Source organism: Populus euphratica, unplaced genomic scaffold (genome assembly GCF_000495115.2).
Source record: "Populus euphratica unplaced genomic scaffold, PopEup_1.0 scaffold1532.1, whole genome shotgun sequence".
NCBI lineage: Eukaryota > Viridiplantae > Streptophyta > Magnoliopsida > Malpighiales > Salicaceae > Populus > Populus euphratica.
In genome coordinates, this window is record NW_011501375.1 from 15,318 (window position 1) to 38,887 (window position 23,570).

The 23,570-nt window shown below is 30.8% G+C and overlaps 1 pseudogene; it reads right to left on the bottom strand.

Annotated features, from left to right (window-relative positions):
- Positions 1-19,991: 19,991 nt before the first annotated feature.
- Positions 19,992-21,241, bottom strand: LOC105117785 (glutathione S-transferase U17-like; annotated as a pseudogene).
- Positions 21,242-23,570: the final 2,329 nt, after the last annotated feature.

Sequence of the window (23,570 nt, forward strand, 5' to 3'; positions counted from 1 at the left end):
TCTTTTCTAAGTTTGGCCATCTCTTTGTCCTTTTAATTTCAATTCTTAAATTCATCAATCAATCCTTTCATTTATGTGATAGACCTGCATTTAAAATGAACATTTACCATAAATTAAAGGTATCTTATATTATTAGATACGTTATTATAAAACATGTTTTAGTTAAGGAGTTATTGATACTTCGAGTGCAAAATGATGATATAAAACCTTGATAAAAAGGCACTTTTAAGTACTAATCACACCCCCCCAACCAGCTTATTACTAGTCTCTAGTAATCAAAGCGTTAAAATAGAAAAACAATTTGCAAATTCCACAAAGTAAGGTATTCATCATTCAACTTCCATTAATCTATCCAGATAAACAAACTCTCATTAAATTTATATATCTGCTCAATGCCTCTTAACAAGATATTAATAAACCTTTCTTTTGTGCTCAATATATCAACACATAATTATGGGGCTTTTCTTGGAAGAAAACAAAATTTTTGTTCTAATGTTTAAGGTTAACTTTCTTAAAACACCATACATCTTTAACCCATGTAACGAGCTTTCGGCTAATGACTCCCAAACTAGTTGGTCTTAGGGCATTAGGTGTTGAGACACCCCTACAGCTTAGTAACTCGGGTCGCAGATACTGATATGTAGATAGTGCAATATTTGATTCCTTTAAACTTTTCTCCTCAACCCATGTAACAAGCATTGAGCCAATAGCTCCCAAGTCAGTTGACTTTAGGGTATTAGGTGTTAAAACACCCATTTGGGCTTAATTGCTTAGGTTAGGGAGGCTACAAAACCAAATCTATCTACCTTTTTATTATCATGATTCTTTTTTTTTGTGTTTTTATTCTTTTTTTTAATTATATACTATCCATTTTCCCTTAGTTGTTACCTTTAACAAAAGAACATAAATAATGTAATAAACCATTATGCAACTCACAATCATATGTTAAAGCGTGTGTGTGTAAATTAAGGTTTACGAATACATGTTAAATGAGTATATGAGCAGAATTAAGTGATAGTAATGCGAGAGTTTATAAACCTGAATATTTCAAGAAGTATTATGATAGACCTTATTAAGAATGGTTACTAAAATACGTCTCAAGAGTCATAAAAAGATCTCCTTTACTCTGCCATCATAAGAATGGTTACTAAAATACGTCTCAAGAGTCATAAAAAGATCTCCTTTACTCTGCCATCATAAGAATGGTTACTAAAATACGTCTCAAGAGTCATAAAAAGATCTCCTTTACTCTGCCATCATAAGAATGGTTACTAAAATACGTCTCAAGAGTCATAAAAAGATCTCCTTTACTCTGCCATCATAGTAACAACAATTTTGCACATGTTTTATGAAATAGAAAACATATTTATTATTTTTGGACTTTTTTATTGTTGCTATAATTTGAACTTGAAAATGACCTTTTTAAGTCTTGGGCTCTATACAAAAGTTGTAAGCCTATGTCTTACCTTTTCATCCATATAAAATAGACCTAAATCTGAGATCTACAGCTCCAGATATGACCCAATTACTAAATAATATTCTGGTTTGGATTGTACCAGCATCTCTTTTCTAAGTTTAGCCATTTATTTGTTCTTTCAATTTCAGTTCTTAAATTCATCAATCAATCTTTTTATTTATGTGATAGGCCTGTATTTAAAATGAATATTTACCACAAATTAAAGGTATCTTATATTATTAGATATATTATTATAAAACATGTTTTAGTTAAGGAGTTATTGATACTTCAAGTGCAAAATGATGTCATAAAACCTTGATAAAAAAAATACATTTTTAAGTACTAATCAGATTTTCATATATGTGGGATGTTTTGGTATATTTTTTCCAATAGTTTTCTTCTCTACAAAATTTTTATCAGTGAAGGTAAGAGAGAATGCTTTCAAAGGGAGAGAATGCACCTACAAGTAAATGGAAATTCCTTTTCAAAACTTAAGGCTCAGCCTCACTTTGTAGTGGGACCCACGTGCATAAAAAAGTATGGTTTATATCTAATAAAAAACTCTATAATTGCATTTTAAGATATCCACACCCACAACTGCAACACCAAACACCTTTCTAGTGCTTTAGGACTTGTATATTGATAAGTATTTAAAAGTGCATCTTTATGAAGGTTTCATATCATTATTTTGCACTTGAAATATCAATAACTACTTAACTAAAGCTTGTTTAATAATAACATATCTAATAATATAAGATACCTATAATTTATGGTAAATGTTCATCTTAAATATATGCCTATCACATAAATAAAAGGATTGATTGGTGAGTTTAAGTACTGAAATTGAAAGGACAAAGAGATGGCCAAACTTAGAAAAGAGATACTAGTGTAGTCCAAACTATAACACTGTTTGGTAATTAGGTCATATCTAAAGCAGTAGATCTAGAGTTCAGGTCTACTTTATATGGATGGAAAGATAAGATATAGGCCTACAACTTTCATGTTGAGGTCTGGTTTTAATAAAGTCGTTTTCAAGTACATATTATAGCAACAACGAAAAAGTCTGAATCTGTCCTGCAGCCTAGACATTGTTCAGTATTCAGCCCATATCTTGATTTCTAAAAGTCCAAATATCTCAATTTTTTTTTTCTAAAAAGCTGAGACAAATTCCTACAATTTTCATGCAGTCTAGTTCAAATTCTAACGTTATCAATGATGTTTTATTCAGATAAGAGAAGATAAGGATTATCATCAAGTCAAAAGTTGGTCACCCACTCATCAATTAGTCATCAAATCAATATTTCCTAATTTTGGCCTATAAAAGGAGGCATTTGCTATATATTTAGGCATCTTTTTTCCAGATCAAGATCATGCTCTTGCTTTCTCTCTTTGTATTTTTGTAGTGATTAAGTTTTGCTTTCATTAATATCTTGTTTATGTCTTTCATTTCATTTCCTTTACTTAGTTAACTTTTATATTATTTATGTTCTTATCTTGTTTATTTATGTTTCTCTTCTTCATTATATTTAGCTAAGTTTATTATGTCAAAGTGAAAAGCTTACACTAATGGTGTAAGAATAAGTATAGTGTAAACTCAACATAGACCTTGATGATTGATATTAACATGTTTTGTATTTGTTATCTTGTTCACTTTTAATACTTTGTTTATTAAATGGTTAATCTAGATTTATGTTATATAATATTTGGTACAACAAATACTTGACACTTTCATAGTTCAACCGTATCGTATAATGACACGACTAAAAGATTGATGTCTTCTCCCAAGTGCAGGAGTGTCGAAGTAATAAATAACCCGGCAAGACCGGGGTCGAACCACAGGGAGGTTAATTGTACAAATTATAAACAACAATAGTACAACAACAATAATAATAATAATAACAACAACAATAATAATAGTAATAGCAATAATAACAACAATGACAATAACAATAATAATAATAGTACTAATAATAATAATAATAATAATAATAATAATAATAATAATAATAATAATAATAATAATAAAGAAAGAGAAGAAGAAGAAGATGATGAGAACTTGGAGATGAAAAATTAATGTAAGGATTAAACAATAATACTAACAAATATCAAGGTTAGAGGTTCCACTAATGGTATCTCAAACAAGTATAGTATAAACTCTTATTAGTCAATTGGAAACCACACACAAAGGAGGTCCCAATCAGATTATAGATTGTTAACATGATTACATTAATCATCTTATTCAATTAATGTTAATACTTGTAAATCTCGTCAAGCATTCATGATTATAACTTATGTTAACAACAAATCAAGTTCCTTTCATAGCTTAGGTGTCGGTTATACCGTATAGTATGGGTTATGAAAGTGTCAAGCATTTGTTGTACCAAGTGTTATACAACATAAATCAAGATTAGTCATTTAACGAGCAAAGTATTAAAGAGTGAACAAGATAACAAATACAAAACATGTTAGTAGCAAACATTAAAGTCCATATTAAGTTTACACTATACTTATTCTTACACCATTAGTGTAACCTTTTCACCTTGACATAATAAACTTAGCTAAACATAATGAAAGAAAGAAAAATAAATAAACAAAATAAGAACATAAATAAGATAAAAGTTAGCTAAGTAAATGAAAGAAAATGAAAGGCATAAACTTGATATTAATGAAAGCAAAGCATAAATATTACAAAAAATATAAAGAGAGAAAGCAAGAGCATGATCTTGATCTGGAAACCAAGATGCCTAAATGCATGACAAATGCCTCCTTTTATAGGCCAAAATTGGGAACTATTGATTTGATGACTAATTGATGAGTGGGTGGCCAACTCTTGACTTGGTGACAATCCTTATCTTCTCTTGTCTACCCAAAACGTCATTGATAACATCAAAATTAGAGCCACTTGAAAACATAAAAGTTGTAGGAAATTGTCTCATCCTTCTTGTGTAAAAATTTCAGCTCATTTAGACTTCTAGCACTCAAGATATGGTCAAAATACGGAACAGTGCTCGGGCTGGAGGACAGATTCGGGCTTCTTTGTTGTTGCTATAATTTGGACTTGAAAATGGCCTTTTTAGATCTTGGGCTCCATATGAAAGTTGTAGGCCTATGTCTTACCTTTCCATCCATATAAAGTAGACCTAAATCTGAGATCTATAGCTCCAGATATGATCCAATTACCGAACAGTGTTCCGGTTTGGATTGCACCGACATCTCTTTTCTAATTTTGGTCATCTTTTTGCCCTTGCAATTTAAGTTCTTAAAGTCATCAATCAATCCTTTCATTTATGTGATAGGCCTACATTTAAAATGAATATTTACCATAAATTAAAGGTATCTTATATTATTAGATATATTATTATAAAACATGCTTTAATTAAGGAGTTATTGATACTTCAAGTGCAAAATGATGATATAAAACCATGATAAAAATGCACTTTTAAGTACTAATCATATAACCTACACTTGTGCTATGAAAGGAACTTGATTTGTTGTTAACATAAATTATAATCATGAATGCCCGATAATATTTATAAGTATTAACATTATTCAAATAAGATAACTAATGTAATTATATTAATAATTTATAATCCATTTAAAACCTTCTTTGTGTGTGGTTTCCAATTGATTAATGCTTAACCGCTTTTTATGATCGACTTGTTTTAACTCGCAAGTGCACGAGTGTGCGATGTAGCAATTAACTCAGTAAGATCGAGGTCATATCCATAAAGAGCTAGATCTAGAAATTATGCTTAGTAAACAAAAAAACTCAAGAGAAATTAAATTAACAATAACTTGGTTGAAAATAATTGATGGATTTGTTTTCAAAGATGATGAAAACATGTAAGTAGATTTTAAATGACAAGAAAAAGCAAGTCTTGGTCCAAATCAATTTTAATGGTGATGTATTGGTGATTCCTTCAAGAGATATAAGATAACTCAACCTAATATCAACAATGGTGATATTAGATTGGAAGATATTACAATGAAGTTTTAAAAGATAAAGAGTGATTATTGCTTAAGAATGAACAAGTACTTTCATATTAAGTAAGACATTGAATCAAGCAATCTCTATACCAAAACTAAAGTTTGTGCATAAAAATTCAAGATTATAACATTACCTAAATAATTTCTAAAATTTTCTTGCAAAAATAAAACATTCATGAAGAAAATGAGAAGATAAACTTTAAGATTCATTCATATCTTAAAGAACTTACCTCAACCACCATCATCCTTGATTTGGATTCAAGAAAGAGATTAGCCAACCATGATTATGTATAAGAACACTTTAATAAACATGAAATAATTTGAATCAAACTGAAACAATGAGTTTTACAAACTAAAAAACTAAAATCTACAAAGAAGAATACAACATCATTTCAGTAAAAATTCGGACACAAATATGATGCTAACTTTGGACAACAATTTAGACCCTCCTAAAGGCCTTTTCTGGAGATGTCTATTAGAGACATATTTATATGAAATTCTATCACCTTTCTAGATAATTAAAGAATAACTCATTTGAACACCTGAGTCAAAAGTTATGGACAAAACACCAAAAGGTGTTATGAAAAAATCAAATTAGGCCAGCTTTGCAACCACTTTGGTGCACGTTTTTCTTCCTTATTTATGAGCTGTCTCTTTCGTCTTCTTGATCCAAAATAATGTAATAATGTCCCCTTGACATGACTAAAAGATTGATGTCTTCTTCCAAGTGTAGGAGTGTCGAAGTAATAAATAACCCGGCAAGACCGGGGTCGAACTACAGGGAGGTTAATTGTACAAATTATAAATAACAATAATACAATAACAACAACAACAACAACAACAACAACAACAACAACAACAACAACAACAACATCAATAATAATAGTAATAACAATAATAATAATAATAATAATAATAATAATAATAATAATAATCATAGTACTAGTAATAGTAGTAGTAGTAATACTAATAATAATAATAATAATAATAAAGGAAAAGAAGAAGAAGAAGAAGAAGAAGATGAGAACTTTGAGATGGAATATTAACGTAAAGATTTAACAACGATAACAATAAATGTCAAGGTTAGAGGATCCACTAATGGTATGGCAAACAAGTATAGTATAAACTCTTATTAGTCAATTAGAAACCACACACAAAGGAGGTTCCAATCAGACTATAGATTGTTAACTTAATTACATGAGTCATCTTATTCAATTAATGCTAATACTTGTAAATCTCGTCAAGCATTCATGATTATAACTGATGTTAACAACAAATCAAGTTCCTTTCATAGCTCAGGTGTCGGCTATACCACACAGTATGGGCTATGAGAGTGCCAAGTATTTGTTGTACCAAGTGTTATACAACATAAATCAAGATTAGCCATTTAACAAGCAAAGTATTAAAGAGTGAACAAGATAACAAATACAAAACATGTTAGTATCAAACATTAAAGTCTATATTAAGTTTACACTATACTTATTCTTACACCATTAGTGTAACCTTTTCACCTTGATATAATAAACTTAGCTAGACATAATGAAAGAAAGAAAAATAACTAAAAAAAATAAGAACATAAATAAGATTAAAGTTAGCTAAGTAAATGAAAGCCATAAACTTGATATTATCGAAAGCAAAACTTAAGAATTAAAAAAATAGAAAGAGAGAAAGCAAGAGTATGATCTTGATCGGGAAACCAAGATGCCTAAATGCATGGCAAATGCCTCCTTTTATAGGCCAAAATTGGGAACTATTGATTTGATGACTAATTAATGAGTGGGTGAAACTATTGATGTGATGACTAATTGATGAGTGGGTGGCCAACTCTTGACTTGGTGACAATCCTTATCTTCTCTTATCTACCCAAAACATCATTGATAAAGTCAAAATTGGAGCCACTCAAAAACATGAAAGTTGTAGGAAATTGTCTCAGCTTTCTTGTGTAAAGCATTCAGCTCATTTCGACTTCTAGAACTCTAGATATGGCCAAAATAATGAACAGTGCTCAGGCTGGAGGACAAATTCGGGCTTCTTTGTTATTGCAACAATTTGGACTTGAAAATGGCCTTTTTAGATCTTGGGCTCCATATAAAAGTTTCGGTTTGGATTGCACTGGCATCTCTTTTCTAAGTTTGGCCATCTCTTTATCCTTTCAATTTCAGTTCTTAAATTCATCAATCAATCCTTTCATTTATGTGATAGGCTTGCATTTAAAATGAACATTTACCACAAATTAAAGGTATCTTATATTATTAGATATATCATTATAAAACGTGTTTTAGTTAAGGAGTTATTGATACTTCAAGTGCAAAATGATGATATAAAACCTTGATAAAAATGCACTTTTAAGTACTAATCACCCCCTCCAACCAGCTTATTACTATTCCCTAGTAATCAAAGCGTTAAAATAGAAAAACAATTTGCAAATTCCACAAAGTAAGGTATTCATCATTTAACTTCCATTAATCTATCCAGATAAGCAAACTCTCGTTAAATTTATATACCTGCTCAATACTTCTTAACAAGATATTCGCTGGTTGATTGAAGCAAAGGTCCGATTATCAGGTGAGTCCTCTAACTCCTTCATTTCACACATGCCTGGAACAGGTAAAAGCACTTTTGCAAAGAAACGTCGTGCAAAACGTATTTTGAGGTAAAGCAGGAAAATACTTTTTCAATTTTTCAAGATTAGTGTCCATTTTCAAATGAGAATTGGAAGAGAGATTCAAAGAATTGCACAAATATATACACAGATATCAGTTATTGTGGGAAACTGAAAGAATCGACTTAAGTCACGGAGTACCGTTGTCCGCCATTTAACCGGGGTGAGAGAAACTAGCAAAAATCACTAAAAAAAAAACATAAAAACAATGTAAGAAAAACAAAATAATCAACCTTTATCTACAAGATCATTCAAACCAGTTGATTCATTTTCACTAGGAAAATTATCAAAGTAAGCTTTCAAACGATGTCCATTTTCCTTAAAAACATTGTCATTCATTGAATTCTCAATATCACGGGCCCCATAAGGATTGTTCCATCTTGATCTTAGCTCTCTAAGGAATGAATAGAGTTGAGAATTATAAAACAAAATTTTTTGACTAGTGTCAACTTTTTGACAATTTTCACAAGTTTTGCAGAATGCATGTGTGTCCTTGAACATGGTGGGCCAATAAAAATCTATTTTGAAAGATTTTTATAGCTGTCTTTTTTGACGAGAAATAACTTCCACATGCTTCAGAATGACAAAGTTTAATGACACTACTTACCTCATTGTCGAGAATGAATCTTTGAAATATTTGATCAGGATAATTTTTGAATAAGTTAGGGTCATCACAATAAAAGTTCTTCACTTCGTTCAAAAACGTTTCTTTATCTTGGGTACTCCAATCACCTCGCAAATCTCTTAAAGCAAGAAAATTGATATTTTTATCATACTAAGGCATTGGACTAAGAGAAAGTAAGGATTCGTTAGGAAAGTAATCATCGATTAATGTGATATTACTAAATCATTTGCAAATCTTCAGATTCATCCAACTCATTTTTACTTAAAGTAGATTCAAGTTGATTATAAACTAATTCGTCTATATGATCTACTTCTTGTAAATTATTATCTTCTCCAGGTTGTTTGTAAATGTTGAAAATATTCATCTCCAATGTCATGTTTCTAAATGATAGCTTCATCAGTCCATTCCTACAATTAATCAATGCGTTAGAAGTTGCAAGAAACGGACGTCCTAAAATAATAGGAAATGAATTACATGCTTCAACAGGTTCTGTGTCCAAGACAATAAAATCCACAAGATAAATTAATTTATCGATTTGTACTAACACATCTTTAATTATTCCTTTAGGCACTTTTACAGATCTATCGGCAAGTAAAAGAGATATAGAAGTTGGTTTTAACTCACCTAGATTAGGACTCTGAAAAACTGAATATGGAAGTAAATTCACACTGGCTCCAAGATCAAGTAATGCTCTTTCAATTTTATGCTCTCCAATAAAGCAAGAAATTATAGGATAACCAGGGTCTTTATATTTCAAAGCATTATTGTTCTGAAGAATAGCACTTACTTGTTCGGCTAGAAAGGCTTTCTTTTTCACATTCAGTTTCCTCTTCACAGTGCATAGATCTTTCAAAAATTTAGCATAGAAAAAAATCTGTTTAATAGCATCCAGCAAATGTATATTGATTCTTACCTGTTTGAAAGTTTTAAAAATTTCAGAGTTGTGATTGACTTTCCTTTCTTTGGTCATGGCTTGAGGAAATGGAAGTGATGGCGGAGAATCAGTCTTTTCTTTGCAATTTTCAAATTCAACCCCTTCCTTACCCTCAGAGATTGACTCATCATCTTTCTCATAAGGTTCAAGAGTGGGTTTTTCAATAACCTTACCACTGCGAAGTGTAGTGACTAATTTGACTTGATCCATGTGTTGGCTTCTAGAACTACTTGCATTTGCATTGTATTTCCCCTTGGGATTTTGTTGTGGTTGAGATGGAAACTTACCTTTCTCTTAGAAACTAAGAGCAGATGTCAATTTTGCAAGAGTATCTTTAAAATCTGTAATGTTTTGAGCAAGTTGAGTATTGATTGCCTCTTGCTTTTCAATGAATGCATGGAATGTTTCCTCAAGATTTCTTCTAGGAGGTGGAGCATAAGGAGGTGCATATCCATGAGAATTTTGGAAATTATGGTGTTCTTGAAATGATGGTTGTGAAGTTTGTGCATTGTTGTTCTAACTCTTCCAACTAAAATTTGGGTGATTTCTCTAACCAGTGTTGTATGTTTGTGAATATGGGTTGTGGTTGGCCCTTTGGAAACTGTTTAAAGCATAAGCTTGTTCATGGAGACATTCCTTAAAAGAAGGCAATGTTGGACAATCGTTAGTTGAGTGTTCATTAGTTTCACAGATTTGACACGCAATGTTTTCAACGAATTTTAATTGACCACTCTTTTTTAATTCTAGTGTCTCGACTTTTCTAGCTAAAGATGCAAACTTGGCTTGAAGGTCATGATCTTCCCTAAGGTTGTACATACCTCCACTAGATGTATGAGGTTGAGTTTTACTCGGTGCCTCATAAGTACCCGCGGTGTCCCAATTTTGAGCATTTTCAACTAACAAGTCTAAGTGCTCCATTGCTTCATCAAGATCTTTATCTTCAAAAGTTCCATTGCACATCAATTCAACCAGTTGTCTATCTCTAGGTGTTAACCCTTCATACAAATATGAAACCAATCTCCATGTTTCAAAATCATGATGAGGGCAAGTACTAAGCAAGTCTCGATACCTATCCCAACATTGGTAAAATGTTTCTCCTGGTTTTTGAGTGAAAGTGATGATTTGTCTTTTGAAAGAATTTGTTCTATGAGATGGGAAAAACTTCTTTAAAAATTGTTGTTGCATTTCATCCCAAGCACAAATGGATCCTAGTCTCAAATTTTGTAGCCATGTTTTAGCTTTATCTTTTAATGAAAAAGGAAAAAGCTTTAATCTGATGGTGTTCATGCTACAATTTGAATAATTATATGTGTTGCAGACCTCCTCAAATTCCTTTAAATGCAAGTATGGATTTTCCAATTCTAAGCAATGAAAAGAAGGTAAAAGTTGAATAATACCTGGTTTAAAATTAAAATGAGATGCATCGGGAGGAAAAACTATGCATGATGGTGCACTTGTTCTTGTGGGATTCATGTGGTCTCTAAGTGTTCTAGCACGGTTATTCTCATTATTCTCATTATGAAGTGATTGATTATCTTCTTCAGCCATATTTTCTGAAAATGATGAGGATACCCTACAAAGTCTACCACTTGATGAACGTGACCACAGTCTCATGCACGTGTAGGAATAGAATTAACGGAAAAAGAAAACAAAAGAAGAAACAAGAGAAAAGAAATAAAGTTATATACAAGAAAAGTGAAAAGAGAAAATAAAATAAATATTATAATTTATACAAAACTTACCTCCCCGGCAACGGCGCCAAAAACTTGACACGACTAAAAGATTGATGTCTTCTCCCAAGTGTAGGAGTGTCGAAGTGATAAATAACCCGGCAAGACCGGGGTCGAACCATAGGGAGATTAATTGTACAAATTATAAATAACAATAATACAACAACAATAATAAGAAAACAACAACAACAACAATAATAATAATAACAATAACAATAACAATAACAATAACAATAATAATAATAATAATAATAATAATAATAATAATAATACTTATAATAATAATAGTACTAGTAATAGTAGTAGTAGTAACACTAATAATAATAATAATAATAAAGGAAAAGAAGAAGAAGAAGAAGAAGAAGATGAGAACTTTGAGATGGAATATTAACGTAAAGATTTAACAACGATAACAATAAATGTCAAGGTTAGAGGATCCACTAATGGTATGGCAAACAAGTATAGTATAAACTCTTATTAGTCAATTAGAAACCACACACAAAGGAGGTTAGAGGTTCCAATCAGACTATAGATTGTTAATATGATTACATTAGTCATCTTATTCAATTAATGCTAATACTTGTAAATCTCGTCAAGTATTCATGATTATAACTTATGTTAACAACAAATCAAGTTCCTTTCATAGCTCAGGTGTCGGCTATACCATACAGTATGGGCTATGAAAGTGCCAAGCATTTGTTGTACCAAGTGTTATACAACATAAATCAAGATTAATCATTTAACAAGCAAAGTATTAAAGAGTGAACAAGATAACAAATACAAAACATGTTAGTATCAAACATTAAAGTCCATATTAAGTTTACATTATACTTATTCTTACACCATTAGTGTAACCTTTTCACCTTGACATAACTAACTTAGCTAGACATAATGAAAGAAAGCAAAATAGATAAACAAAATGACATAATGAAAGAAAGAAAAATAACTAAACAAAATAAGAACATAAATAAGATTAAAGTTAGCTAAGTAAATGAAAGGAAATGAAAGGCATAAACTTGATATTAATGAAAGCAAAGCATAAACATTACAAAAAATACAAAGAGAGAAAGGAAGAGCATGATCTTGATCTGGAAACCAAGATGCCTAAATGCATGGCAAATGCCTCCTTTTATAGGCCAAAATTGGAAACTATTGATTTGATGACTAATTAATGAGTTGGTGGCCAACGCTTGACTTGTTGGCAATCCTTATCTTCTCTTGTCTGCCTAAAATATCATTGATAACGTCAAAATTGGAGCCACTCGCATGAAAGTTGTAGGCAATTGTCTCAGCTTTCTTGTGTAAAAAATTCAGCTTATTTCGACTTCTAGAACTCCAGATATGGCCAACATACTGAACAGTGCTCGGGCTGGAGGACAAATTCGGGCTTCTTTGTTGTTGCAACAATTTGGACTTGAAAATGGCCTTTTTAGATCTTGGGCTCCATATGAAAGTTGTAGGCCTATGTCTTACCTTTCCATCCATATAAAGTAGACCTAAATTTGAGATCTATAGCTCCAGATATGACCCAATTACTGAACAGTGTTCCGGTTTGGATTGCACCGACATCTCTTTTCTAAGTTTAGCCATCTCTTTATCCTTTCAATTTCAGTTCTTAAATTCATCAATCAATCCTTTCATTTATGTGATAGGCCTGCATTTAAAATGAACATTTACCATAAATTAAAGGTATCTTATATTATTAGATATATCATTATAAAACATGCTTTAATTAAGGAGTTATTGATACTTCAAGTGCAAAATGATGATATAAAACCTTGATAAAAATGCATTTTTAAGTACTAATCACCCCTCTAGCTTTCTATCTATGTGTTTGCCTTCTTGGATCAATAAATTACCTAAAATAAATCAATTGTTATTTGTTGTGTGGACATGTAGGATCATGGATTGTATTTGGATTGATTTGAAGGCTGATTTAGGGCTTAATTTAAGCATTATATAAGGATACAAATGTACCTATTATTTGGGCTAAGATTGACGTTGAAACCTTGAGTGTTTGATGGTTGAAGTTTGCACACAATATAAGGCAAGTTTGAGCTTGAAATAGATCGTATGATAATCTTTTCTAGAATTGGAATAGAATTGATTTTTTGGGGAAAATTTAGAGCACTTGTTTAAACCCAGATTTGCTTCAAACTTCAACTAAATTTCTCTTCAATTCTTTGTTTTAAATTCCAACATTAAATTTTCTGATGTAATCTGTTTAAGCTCCAAAAACCTAGCAAAACATTAAAAGAAACTTCATTACTAAAAAGCACATCAATTATATAAAAATCCAAATAAAAACAATAAATGCATATGTAAAATAAGAGATTTAATGATACTTTTTATTCACAATCAATTAATAAAAAGAGTTTATACTATACTTGTTTAAAATACCATTAGTGGATCCTATAACCTTGACATTTGTTGTTATTATTATTTAATCCTCACATTGATCTTTCATCTCAAAGTTCTCATCAACTTATTCTTATTCTTCTTCTTTTATTATTATTATTGTTGTTGTTGTTGTTATTGTTGATGATAATGATGATAATGATGTTATTGTTGTTGTTTATAATTTATACAATTAATCTCATTGTGGTTCGACCCTAGTCTTGCTATGTTATTTATTACTTCAACACGTCTGCACTTGGGAGAAGATATCAATCTTTTGGTTGTGTCAAGTTTTTGGCGTCGTTTCAGAGGAGGTAAATTCTTGTACAAATTATAATATTTATTTTATTTTCTCATTTCACTTTTCTTGTATCTAACTTTATTTCTTTTATTTTGTTTCTTCTTCTTCCTTTTATTTTATTCCTACATGTACATGAGAGTATGGTCACATACATTAAGTAGTAGACTTTGTAGGGTATCTTCATCATTTTTAGAAAATATAATTGAAGAAGATGACCAGTCATTTTATAATGAGAATAACCGTGTTAGAACACTTAGAGACCACATGAATCCCACAAGAACAAGTGCACCATCATGCATAGTTTTTCCTCCTGATGCATCTCCCCCCTTGATGTATCTCATTTTAATTTTAAATCAGGCATTATTCAAGTTTTACCTTTTTTTCATAGCTTAGATTTAAAAAATTCATACTTGTATTTAAGGGAATTTGAGGAGGTATGTAACACGTATAATGACTCAAATTGTAGCATGAACACCATACACTATCACATTAAAGCTTTTTTCTTTTTTATTAAAAGATAAAACTAAAAAATGACTATAAAATTTGAGACCTGGATCTATTTATGCTTGGGATGAAATGCAACACCAGTTTTTAAAGAAGTTTTTTTCCATCTCATAGAACAAACTCTTTCAAAAGATAAATCATCACTTTCACTCAAAAACTAGAAGAAACATTTTATCAATGTTGGGATAGATATTAAGACTTGCTTAATTAATACTTTCTATCATTATGGTTTTGAAACATGGAGATTGGTTTCATATTTTTATGAAGGGTTAACACCTAAAGATAGGCAAATGGTTGAATTGATGTGTAATGGAACTTTTAAGGATAAAGAACTTAATAAAACAATAGAGTACTTAGACTTGTTAGTTGAAAATGCTTAAAATTGGAACACCACAGATACTTATGAGGCACTAAGTAAAACTCAACCTCATATATCTAGTGGAGGTATGTACAACCTTAGGGAAGATCATGGTCTCTAAGCCAAGTTTGCATCTATAACTAGAAAAGTCGAGGCACTAGAATTTAAAAAGAGTGGTCAATTAAAATCTATTCAAGATATTATGTGTCAAATCTATAAAACAAATGAACACTCAACCAATGATTGTCCAACTTTGCATTCTTTTAAGGAATTTCTTCATGAATAAGCTCATGCTTTAAACAGTTTTCAAAGGCCCAATCATAACCAATACTCGCAAACATACAACTCTAGTTGGAGAAATCACCCAAATTTTAGTTGGAAGAGTTATAATAACAATGCACAAACTTCATAACTATTGTTTCAAACACACCATAATTTCTAAAATTTTCATGGATATACACCTCCTTATACTCCACCTCCTAGAATAAATCTTGATGAAACATTGCATGGATTCATTGAAAAGCAAGAGACAATCAATACTCAACTTGCTCAAAGCATGACTTATTTTAAAGATACTCTTGCAAAATTAACATATGCTCTTAGTTTTCAAGAGAAAGGTAAGTTTCCATCTCAACCACAATAAAATCCCAATGGGCAATACAATGCAAATGCAAGTAATTCCGGAAGTTAACACATGAATTAAGTTAAATCAGTCACTACTCTTCGTAGTGGTAAGGTTATCGAAAAACTCATTCTTGAACCTTGTGAGAAAAATGATCAGTCAATCTCTGAGGGTAAGGAAGGGGTTGAATCTAGACATTGTAAAGAAAAGACTGATTCCCCACCAGCACTTCCATTTCCTCATGCCATGACCAAATAAGAAGAAATCGAGGATGAAAAAGGCACCAAAAATATCAATGTGGATCTTTTATCAAGAGTGATAATAAATTCGATTATTAACATCACACCAATCAATGATTACTTTTCTAGTGAATCTTTATTTTCTCTTAGTTCAATGCCTTGGTTTGCTAAAAATATCAATTTTCGTGCTTCAACATTTTTGACAGCTCATTTGGATACCCAAAATAAAAGAAAGTTCTTGAACGAAGTGAAGAACTTTTATTAGGATGACCCTTACTTATTCAAATATTGTTCTAATCGAATATTTCAAAGATATATTCCCGACAATGAGGTAAGTAATGTCATCAAATTTTGTCACTTTAAGGCATATGAGGATCATTTCTCAGCAAGAAAAGAGGACTGCAAAAATCTTACAAAGTGGATTTTATTAGCCTACCATGTTCAAAGACTCACATGCATTCCGCAAAACCTGTGAAGATTGTCAAAAAGTGAGATTTATTTCAAAACACAGAGAGTCTTTAGATAATCTTCTATTGACTCTTAAGTCTCATCATAGTGGAGATATGCATCATGCAATTCATGACTTATGACCCCATTTTTATAAGAACATGTTTGGCATAGTTTTGAGAATCTAAATAAAAAAATACCATGTTTGCTAGTTTTTAAGAAAATTGGATGGGAAGTCTATCCTCGATCCATAAAGGACGTTCAAGTCGTTCTTAGAAGTAAAACCAAGGAAAGGTATAAGCCACAATCATAACTACAATTTGAGTCTTAGTTTGTAAAAATTTATGTCTTTTGGTTTTATTAATAGAGCATAATATTTATGTTTTGTTGTTTCTTATATTTTTTAAAGTGTATTTCAGGTTTGTCAGTAATCGCTATTTCAAGTGATGTCTTCTATACTTTATCTTTCTACCTTAGAACATTGAGGACAATGTCTCATTTTGGTTAGGGGAAGAGGGTAGTAGTTGATATTAAAACAAAAAAAAAAACTAACTGTGTTTTCTTTTTCATAAACCATTTGCAAACTGTTATTACTAAAATGACAGTGTAAAGAGAAATTTTATTAACTCTTGAGACGTATCTTAGTAAATATTTTTCAATGTTTATTTGCAATATTCATAACAAAGTCTATCAGAATACTTCTTGAAATATTTAGACTTATAAACTCTTGCAATGTTATCACTTAACTCTACTCATATACTCATTTAACATGTATTCATAAACTTTTATTTTCACACACACACTTTAATCTTATTGGAACCTCCTTTGTGTGTGGTTTCCAATTGAGTAATAAAAAGAGTTTATACTATACTTGTTTGAAATACCATTAGTGGATCCTCTAACCTTGACATTTGTTGTTATCATTATTTAGTCTTCACATTGATCTTCCATCTTGAAGTTGTCATCAACTTCTTCTTCTTCTTCTTCTTCTTCTTCTTCTTCTTCTTCTTCTTCTTCTTCTTCTTCTTCTTCTCTTTTTCTATTGTTGTTATTGCTTCTTTTTCTATTGTTGTTATTGTTGTTGTTGTTGTGAATTTATAAAATTAACCTCCTTGTGGTTCGACCCCTATCTTGTCGAGTTATTTATTACTTCGACACTCTTACACTTGAGAAAAGATATCAATCTTTTAATCGTGTCTATATACTTTTGCTAAGGGTCTTATCTTAGGCGTTCATTATAGGGTTTTTTTTCTGCTTTTATTATAGAAGTTTGCCTCTTGTACCTTTTCTCTCCTGTTGGACTTACTTTGTTGGTGTTTATAAATTGATCTAAAAATAGTGTAGACATAAATTATGATTTTATTATTTTAATTATAATTGATAAACTCCATTTTAAAAAACTTGCAACTTATGACTTGATTCACATTAGGTTTTAAGTTGAACAGATAAAAACACCGACCTAATAAAACTGGAATGATCAAATAAGATTTGTAATGATTTGGTTGCTAATTCAAACCCAATTAGATCAATTCTTAAATAAATTAAAAAACAACATTGTTTTAATAAAAATAATTGACCCTGATTCACTTAGTAATTCAATAACTCCAAACCTTTTTTAAATTAGTACCCTAACCAAATTTAACAATTATGCTTTTAGTTAGTATCTTACCTCAATTAAAATTTTGTTCAAAATTGGGGTTAATGCTTGAAAGTAATTCTTGAAGTGGAATCTCTTTGAAGTTAATGAAAGCTAGCATTAATTGAGGGCTTGGCTAGCATGAACAGTAGCGAACACATTTGGAGGTAATTTGGTCATCTCTAAACAGGTCATGGCGTTTCTAGTGCGCAGTGTACAGTATACGATAAGGCAATAATAATATATTGCTTAAATCATGGCAAAGTTAGGTTTTTTTTTGGCTGTTCCTTCTGACCAGACGTGAGGGATAGGAAATACGACTGGGATGGCTTTTGTCCTCCCCTAGTTTCTTCTTAAAAAAAAAAAAAGAATAAAAAGAAAGAAGAAGAAAATCCTCCTTAAAAATATTACAAAATACAACTCTTGGACCTTGCCCCGCGAGCAGGTACATCATATTATTATTTTAATAAAGTATTTGCCTTTCTCTCTCGCTTGTTAAACATTCTTAATATCAATTAAATAGATTATTATTTTTTAATCGACAATTACAACCAGGTTTTCTAAAATTATAAGGATGTAGAAACAGTAATTTTTAAAAAAATATTTAATCAAACACATTGATGAAGAAACAGCTGTTTTTATTAATGTATTGTATTTAAATGTAACACGCTAGTTAATAATAGAATAAAAAATTTTGCAAATAATGATAGCAGGTGATGCTATTTAAAAAAATAGTTGAAAATTGAAATGAATGGAAGCTGGCGTGTCGTCTCCAGCAACCAAGAAGATGATCTCAACCCCCTTAATCTCTCCCGTCAAGGCTGCAATTAAGTAAGTTTTGTTCGTGATTTAACCTCTGTTTCAGAGACAAAATACTTGATGGCGATGGATCAGCCTCTCTGTGGAGAGATTGTGCAGACGGGGCTCCACCCAACAACTCTGCTGATCTTGAAGATGCTAATTAGTTGCTTTCCCCCTGTAGACAGCTGCATGACTCCCATCTTTTTATCGCTGAGTTTTTTCTTTGATTTTTTTTTTAAAAAAAATTATTGATTCATGTTACTGATGAGTGACTAACTAAACTAAGAGATCATGGGTTTATCTAATTTTATCAAATCCACATTATGATCTTTTCCGGATCATCAAGTTGGAAGTTAATTAATGAATCATTGATAAAAATATTAATGAAAAATAAAAAATACATAAAATAAGAAGATATTTAAATAATATAAAAAAAAATAGCCATGTGTTGTTAGATTTTACAGGGCAGATCTATGCATCTAATCAACTACCAAGCACACTTGATATAAACAATTTTTTCTTTCTATGGAGTGGGTGAAACACCGTCATTTTTTTTTATATTTTAATTTTAATGTGATGGATGACTTATCATTGTCTACAATATTTTCTTATCCTCTGTCATTATTAAAGAATTAGAGTTCCTTTTTTTAATTTTTTTTACCTAAAAAATGCATAAAAAAACAATAGAAGTTTTATAAAAATCATTTACAACAACAAAACAATTTATAATCTCTACTTGGCATCATTAAAGGAAAAACTACCTTATCAAACTTTTTATAAAAAACTCAATCAATTAACAAAAATATCATCTTGTTTTATAAGCAAAATATTTATTATCAATAACATTTTTTTTTCTCTCTTGACTTTTATAGGAGTTGAAATATTAAAAAAATAATTCTTTAAAGCAAAATGTGAAATGCCCAAATTTTAATTTGCATGGTTAATTTTACTTAATAGGAATAAAAATTATATACTATTCGTTTTAACTTAAGTTCGAAGACATAAGAAAATGAAAAAAAAAAAAGATAAATTTTAATTTGCATGGTTCTTCCTAAATTTTAATATTCTTTTTAAATATATAAAACATCTAAAAGAAAGAACAAACGACTTTAGATTAAAAATGGAATTTTTTCGGTAAAAAAAAAATTATAAAAGGATTTTTCAATCATGTTTGATTATTTTGTACCGTTATTTCAACAAGTTTTCTTAATTTCAAGCAAAATGGTGCAGCAAAATTACGAGCAAATGGTAACTAGAGCCCCCATCATTGTTCACGGCAAGTAATATATTTATTTCTCCTCAACGAGCGTAATTTCTAGTATTTCAAATTACATAAGAACTTAACCTTAATTTCTTTTTTTTTTCTTTTTCTTTTTTTTTAATGTGGATGTTCAAACTAGCTTACACGCACCACTACTAATCCCATGATCCACTAAACATCCTGTAAGCCCAATGCAAGCCCAATAAATAAGTAAGACACTGCAAAAATAATAAACATACCACATTAAAAAAAATTCAATAAAAACATGAAAAAAATAGCTCTTCCGCTCTATTCCTACCAGGACTGGAATCAAAATTCAACAACAAGAGAGCTACACCAACACCACTTAGCACAACCTGATAAGCCTAACCTTAATTTCTAGTATTTCAAGTTGCCTACAGGGCAAGAATTGTTTATTTAGGAGTTCGAGCTGGCTGCTCTGAATTTGGCCAGGACCTTGGGAAGCTCAACAAGCTTCTGTGTCTCCGGAAGAACATCCTTCACAGCAGGATGTGAAGAAAAACTAGTTGCCCATTTCAACAGGCTAGGAGTCTTAGTTTCATCAATCAGCTTCACTCCATTCATCTTCTCTATGGCTCTCAACCGCCCCAAAAAGGAACCAAATGCAATGTCAAGGTACCCGATCTGATCTCCTCCAAAGAAACCCTTCCCTTTGCTACACCTGCTAAATGCATCCTCCAGCATCATCACCCCTTCTCCTACTTGCTCTATCAACGCCTTTGGAGCCTCCTCTTCTTTAGCTGTTGCAATGCTTCTCATCGTAGGAAACCACTGCGTATATTCAATATGGCCAGGGAAAGATCAGGACAGCAAAACAATAAAGAAATCCAGAATCAGAACGTCGCAAATAATGAATCTAGAAATTTAAAGATGGATATCAGAGGTGGTACCTTCTCATCGAGATAGGCAGCCCAAAACCGAGCAAGGGCACGATCATAAGGATCAGAGGGGAGGATGGTACGTCCAGAAGACCAAACCTCATCAATGTACTCCACTATCACAAGAGATTCACAAATGGCCTTGCCATCATGAATCATAACTGGGATTTTCTTATGGACAGGGTTTGATTCAAGAAGAAGCTAGCTTTTGGATCCCAGTGTTTCCTCAAGAAACTCATACCCCACAGATTTAATATTAAGGGCAATTCTAGCCCTCATCACAAAAGGGCTCGCCCATGCCCCTATAAGCTTCACATCACTCTTAGCCATGATCGATAATATCAAGCCGAACAAAGTTGTTCGAGTGTGTGTTTAAATATATATGGAAGAAAACTTGAGGATGACAATGCAGGACGTATTTTTTTAGAATTTGTGTGCGGTCTGAAAATATATTGCAGCCTCGTGGGTAGTTGGAACACTGGTTGCAAGGGTAGTGGGAACACAGGTTGTGCGAGTCCGTTGGCAGGTCTGTGTTTCTTAAAAAATAAACTAATTAGTTGTTTGGTCATATGCTGCAGGACCTCAATTATTAGAAAGCAATAAAATATTGTTTTTTGCCCGTGCAACCTCTGGTTAAACTTTCTAGAGATGAGTCACGTGAAAATTTACCAAAAACATCCAATGCAACCCGAAACAACTACAGACTTCTCGTTTGGTTCTTTTTGGCTCCTCATTTGTGTTCCTTCATTTGCATTCATTTATCTTTCCATCAGTTCTAATTATGTACATCAACTCTAAAATAAACTATTATTATTGTATAATAAAATATTTAAAAAATTGATTTTTTTTTAAATACAAAAGTGTTAAAATAATAAATGACTCGGCAAGACCAAAATCAAACAATAAGAATATTAATTATATAAATTATAAATAACAGCAATACAACAACAACAACAATAACAAGAATAGTAATAGTAATAGAATAAGAAGTTGATGAGAACTTTGAGATGGAAGATCAATGTAAGGATTAAACAATGATAACAACAAATGTCAGGTTAGAGGATTCACTAATGGTATTTTAAATAAGTATAGTATAAACTCTTATTACTCGAATGAAACCACACACAAAGGAGGTTTCAATCAAATTATAAATTGTTAACATGATTATATTAGTTATCTTATTTGAATAATGATAATACTTGTAAATGTTGTTAGGTATTTATGATTATAACTTACGTTAACAACAAATGAAGTTCCTTTCATAGCACAGGTGTTGGTTATACCATACAGTTTGTGTTATGAAAGTGCGAATTATTTGTTGTACCAAGTATTATACAACATAAATCTAGATTAGTCATTTAACAAGTAAAGTATTAAAAAGTGAACAAGATAACAAATACAAAATATGTTAGTATCAAAAAGTAAAGTCCATGTTAAGTTTACACTATACTTATTCTTACATAATTAGTGTAACATTTTTACCTTAACATAATAAACTTAGCTAAACATAATGAAAAAGAGAAACATAAATAAGATAAAAGTTAACTAAGTGAAGGAAAGGAAATGAAAGGCATAAACAAAATATTAATGGAAGCAAAACTTAACCATTAAAAAAATAGAAAAAGAGAAAGTAAGAGTATGATCTTGATCTGGAAACAAAGATGCCTAAATACATGGTAAATACCTCCTTTTATAGGCCAAAATTTGAAACTATTGATTTGATTAATAATTTATGAGTGGGTGGTCATATCTTGACTTGGTGACAATCCTTATCTTCCTATCTGAATAAGATGTCATTGAATGTCAGAATTGGAACCATTTATACCATGAAAGTTCTAAGAAATTATCTTAGCTTTCCAATAAAAAAAAAAGAGGTTATTTGGACTTTTAGAACTCCAAATATGGGCTAAACACCGAACAATATATTGGCTATAGGATAGATTCAGACTTCTTTTTTGTTGCTACTATTTGGACTTGAAAATGGTCTTTTTAAAACAGACCTCCATATGAAAGTTATAGGCCTATGTCTTACCTTTTTATCAATATAAAGTATAACTAAATCTGAGATCTATAACTCCAGATATGACCCAATTACCGAACAGTGTTCTGATTTGGACTGCACCAGCATCTCTTTTCTAAGTTTGGTCATCTCTTTGTCCTTTCAATTTTAGTACTTAAACTCATCAATCAATCTTTTTATTTATATGATAGGCCTGCATTTAAGATGAACATTTACCATAAATTAAAGATATATTATATTATTATATATGTCATTATAAAACATGTTTTAGTTAAGGAGTTATTGATACTTCAAGTGTAAAATAATGATATAAAACCTTGATAAAAATGTACTTTTAAGTACTAATCACACCCCCCCAATCAACTTATTACTAGTCCCTAGTAATCAAAGCATTAAAATAGAAAAATAATTTGCAAATTCCATAAACAAGGTATTCATCATTCAACTTCCATTAATCTATCCAGATAAACAAACTGATTAAATTTATATATCTGCTCAATACCTCTTAAACAAGATATTAATAAACCTTTCTTTTGTGCTTAATATATCAACACATAGTTATTGGGCTTTTCTTGGAAGAAAATAAAAATTTTATTCTAATGTTTAAGGTTCACTTCCTTGGGTTAGGATTATTATTATTATTATTATTATTATTATTATTATTATTATTATTATTATTATTATTATTATT